Source organism: Musa acuminata, unplaced genomic scaffold (genome assembly GCF_036884655.1).
Source record: "Musa acuminata AAA Group cultivar baxijiao unplaced genomic scaffold, Cavendish_Baxijiao_AAA HiC_scaffold_1126, whole genome shotgun sequence".
Classification (NCBI taxonomy): domain Eukaryota; kingdom Viridiplantae; phylum Streptophyta; class Magnoliopsida; order Zingiberales; family Musaceae; genus Musa; species Musa acuminata.
Window position 1 is genome coordinate 4,055,306 of NW_027021339.1, and position 5,000 is coordinate 4,060,305.

Consider the following 5,000-nt stretch of genomic DNA (forward strand, 5'->3'; position numbering starts at 1 on the left):
TTCGCTCGCTGTCCGCCGCTCGCCGCTCGCTCGTGCAGCCAAAAATGGCCAGTTTTGGCCCGTTTTTGGGCCGTTTTGGCCAGTTTTTGGCCTGTTCTTGCATTGCGCGGTGACCGTCGAGAGCGGAGCAAAACGTCAGCCATCTCAGCACCCTGGAACCCCCCGGGTGGCACAGGGCTGGATGGGGCTTTCGTATAGCAGGGACGGTGCTGCCTCTCGCTTCGCTCGCTGTCCGCCGCTCGCCGCTCGCTCGTGCAGCCAAAAATGGCCAGTTTTGGCCCGTTTTTGGGCCGTTTTGGCCAGTTTTTGGCCTGTTCTTGCATTGCGCGGTGACCGTCGAGAGCGGAGCAAAACGTCAGCCATCTCAGCACCCTGGAACCCCCCGGGTGGCACAGGGCTGGATGGGGCTTTCGTATAGCAGGGACGGTGCTGCCTCTCGCTTCGCTCGCTGTCCGCCGCTCGCCGCTCGCTCGTGCAGCCAAAAATGGCCAGTTTTGGCCCGTTTTTGGGCCGTTTTGGCCAGTTTTTGGCCTGTTCTTGCATTGCGCGGTGACCGTCGAGAGCGGAGCAAAACGTCAGCCATCTCAGCACCCTGGAACCCCCCGGGTGGCACAGGGCTGGATGGGGCTTTCGTATAGCAGGGACGGTGCTGCCTCTCGCTTCGCTCGCTGTCCGCCGCTCGCCGCTCGCTCGTGCAGCCAAAAATGGCCAGTTTTGGCCCGTTTTTGGGCCGTTTTGGCCAGTTTTTGGCCTGTTCTTGCATTGCGCGGTGACCGTCGAGAGCGGAGCAAAACGTCAGCCATCTCAGCACCCTGGAACCCCCCGGGTGGCACAGGGCTGGATGGGGCTTTCGTATAGCAGGGACGGTGCTGCCTCTCGCTTCGCTCGCTGTCCGCCGCTCGCCGCTCGCTCGTGCAGCCAAAAATGGCCAGTTTTGGCCCGTTTTTGGGCCGTTTTGGCCAGTTTTTGGCCTGTTCTTGCATTGCGCGGTGACCGTCGAGAGCGGAGCAAAACGTCAGCCATCTCAGCACCCTGGAACCCCCCGGGTGGCACAGGGCTGGATGGGGCTTTCGTATAGCAGGGACGGTGCTGCCTCTCGCTTCGCTCGCTGTCCGCCGCTCGCCGCTCGCTCGTGCAGCCAAAAATGGCCAGTTTTGGCCCGTTTTTGGGCCGTTTTGGCCAGTTTTTGGCCTGTTCTTGCATTGCGCGGTGACCGTCGAGAGCGGAGCAAAACGTCAGCCATCTCAGCACCCTGGAACCCCCCGGGTGGCACAGGGCTGGATGGGGCTTTCGTATAGCAGGGACGGTGCTGCCTCTCGCTTCGCTCGCTGTCCGCCGCTCGCCGCTCGCTCGTGCAGCCAAAAATGGCCAGTTTTGGCCCGTTTTTGGGCCGTTTTGGCCAGTTTTTGGCCTGTTCTTGCATTGCGCGGTGACCGTCGAGAGCGGAGCAAAACGTCAGCCATCTCAGCACCCTGGAACCCCCCGGGTGGCACAGGGCTGGATGGGGCTTTCGTATAGCAGGGACGGTGCTGCCTCTCGCTTCGCTCGCTGTCCGCCGCTCGCCGCTCGCTCGTGCAGCCAAAAATGGCCAGTTTTGGCCCGTTTTTGGGCCGTTTTGGCCAGTTTTTGGCCTGTTCTTGCATTGCGCGGTGACCGTCGAGAGCGGAGCAAAACGTCAGCCATCTCAGCACCCTGGAACCCCCCGGGTGGCACAGGGCTGGATGGGGCTTTCGTATAGCAGGGACGGTGCTGCCTCTCGCTTCGCTCGCTGTCCGCCGCTCGCCGCTCGCTCGTGCAGCCAAAAATGGCCAGTTTTGGCCCGTTTTTGGGCCGTTTTGGCCAGTTTTTGGCCTGTTCTTGCATTGCGCGGTGACCGTCGAGAGCGGAGCAAAACGTCAGCCATCTCAGCACCCTGGAACCCCCCGGGTGGCACAGGGCTGGATGGGGCTTTCGTATAGCAGGGACGGTGCTGCCTCTCGCTTCGCTCGCTGTCCGCCGCTCGCCGCTCGCTCGTGCAGCCAAAAATGGCCAGTTTTGGCCCGTTTTTGGGCCGTTTTGGCCAGTTTTTGGCCTGTTCTTGCATTGCGCGGTGACCGTCGAGAGCGGAGCAAAACGTCAGCCATCTCAGCACCCTGGAACCCCCCGGGTGGCACAGGGCTGGATGGGGCTTTCGTATAGCAGGGACGGTGCTGCCTCTCGCTTCGCTCGCTGTCCGCCGCTCGCCGCTCGCTCGCGCAGCCAAAAATGGCCAGTTTTGGCCCGTTTTTGGGCCGTTTTGGCCAGTTTTTGGCCTGTTCTTGCATTGCGCGGTGACCGTCGAGAGCGGAGCAAAACGTCAGCCATCTCAGCACCCTGGAACCCCCCGGGTGGCACAGGGCTGGATGGGGCTTTCGTATAGCAGGGACGGTGCTGCCTCTCGCTTCGCTCGCTGTCCGCCGCTCGCCGCTCGCTCGTGCAGCCAAAAATGGCCAGTTTTGGCCCGTTTTTGGGCCGTTTTGGCCAGTTTTTGGCCTGTTCTTGCATTGCGCGGTGACCGTCGAGAGCGGAGCAAAACGTCAGCCATCTCAGCACCCTGGAACCCCCCCCGGGTGGCACAGGGCTGGATGGGGCTTTCGTATAGCAGGGACGGTGCTGCCTCTCGCTTCGCTCGCTGTCCGCCGCTCGCCGCTCGCTCGTGCAGCCAAAAATGGCCAGTTTTGGCCCGTTTTTGGGCCGTTTTGGCCAGTTTTTGGCCTGTTCTTGCATTGCGCGGTGACCGTCGAGAGCGGAGCAAAACGTCAGCCATCTCAGCACCCTGGAACCCCCCGGGTGGCACAGGGCTGGATGGGGCTTTCGTATAGCAGGGACGGTGCTGCCTCTCGCTTCGCTCGCTGTCCGCCGCTCGCCGCTCGCTCGTGCAGCCAAAAATGGCCAGTTTTGGCCCGTTTTTGGGCCGTTTTGGCCAGTTTTTGGCCTGTTCTTGCATTGCGCGGTGACCGTCGAGAGCGGAGCAAAACGTCAGCCATCTCAGCACCCTGGAACCCCCCGGGTGGCACAGGGCTGGATGGGGCTTTCGTATAGCAGGGACGGTGCTGCCTCTCGCTTCGCTCGCTGTCCGCCGCTCGCCGCTCGCTCGCGCAGCCAAAAATGGCCAGTTTTGGCCCGTTTTTGGGCCGTTTTGGCCAGTTTTTGGCCTGTTCTTGCATTGCGCGGTGACCGTCGAGAGCGGAGCAAAACGTCAGCCATCTCAGCACCCTGGAACCCCCCGGGTGGCACAGGGCTGGATGGGGCTTTCGTATAGCAGGGACGGTGCTGCCTCTCGCTTCGCTCGCTGTCCGCCGCTCGCCGCTCGCTCGTGCAGCCAAAAATGGCCAGTTTTGGCCCGTTTTTGGGCCGTTTTGGCCAGTTTTTGGCCTGTTCTTGCATTGCGCGGTGACCGTCGAGAGCGGAGCAAAACGTCAGCCATCTCAGCACCCTGGAACCCCCCGGGTGGCACAGGGCTGGATGGGGCTTTCGTATAGCAGGGACGGTGCTGCCTCTCGCTTCGCTCGCTGTCCGCCGCTCGCCGCTCGCTCGTGCAGCCAAAAATGGCCAGTTTTGGCCCGTTTTTGGGCCGTTTTGGCCAGTTTTTGGCCTGTTCTTGCATTGCGCGGTGACCGTCGAGAGCGGAGCAAAACGTCAGCCATCTCAGCACCCTGGAACCCCCCGGGTGGCACAGGGCTGGATGGGGCTTTCGTATAGCAGGGACGGTGCTGCCTCTCGCTTCGCTCGCTGTCCGCCGCTCGCCGCTCGCTCGTGCAGCCAAAAATGGCCAGTTTTGGCCCGTTTTTGGGCCGTTTTGGCCAGTTTTTGGCCTGTTCTTGCATTGCGCGGTGACCGTCGAGAGCGGAGCAAAACGTCAGCCATCTCAGCACCCTGGAACCCCCCGGGTGGCACAGGGCTGGATGGGGCTTTCGTATAGCAGGGACGGTGCTGCCTCTCGCTTCGCTCGCTGTCCGCCGCTCGCCGCTCGCTCGCGCAGCCAAAAATGGCCAGTTTTGGCCCGTTTTTGGGCCGTTTTGGCCAGTTTTTGGCCTGTTCTTGCATTGCGCGGTGACCGTCGAGAGCGGAGCAAAACGTCAGCCATCTCAGCACCCTGGAACCCCCCGGGTGGCACAGGGCTGGATGGGGCTTTCGTATAGCAGGGACGGTGCTGCCTCTCGCTTCGCTCGCTGTCCGCCGCTCGCCGCTCGCGCAGCCAAAAATGGCCAGTTTTGGCCCGTTTTTGGGCCGTTTTGGCCAGTTTTTGGCCTGTTCTTGCATTGCGCGGTGACCGTCGAGAGCGGAGCAAAACGTCAGCCATCTCAGCACCCTGGAACCCCCCGGGTGGCACAGGGCTGGATGGGGCTTTCGTATAGCAGGGACGGTGCTGCCTCTCGCTTCGCTCGCTGTTCGCCGCTCGCCGCTCGCTCGCGCAGCCAAAAATGGCCAGTTTTGGCCCGTTTTTGGGCTGTTTTGGCCAGTTTTTGGCCTGTTCTTGCGTGGTGCGGTGACCGTCGTGAGCGGAGCAAAACGTCAGCCATCTCAGCACCCTGGAACCCCCCGGGTGGCACAGGGCTGGATGGGGCTTTCGTATAGCAGGGACGGTGCTGCCTCTCGCTTCGCTCGCTGTTCGCCGCTCGCCGCTCGCTCGCGCAGCCAAAAATGGCCAGTTTTGGCCCGTTTTTGGGCTGTTTTGGCCTGTTTTTGGGCTGTTCTTGTGTGGCGCGGTGACCGTCGTGAGCGGAGCAAAATGTCAGCCATCTCAGCACCCTGGAACCCCCCGGGTGGCACAGGGCTGGATGGGGCTTTCGTATAGCAGGGACGGTGCTGCCTCGCGCTTCGCTCGCTGTTCGCCGCTCTCCGCTCGCTCGCGCAGCAAAAAATGGCCAGTTTTGGCCCGTTTTTGGGCTGTTTTGGCCAGTTTTTGGCCTGTTCTTGCGTGCCGCGGCGACCGTCGTGAGCGGAGCAAAACGTCAGCCATCTCAGCACCCTGGAACCCC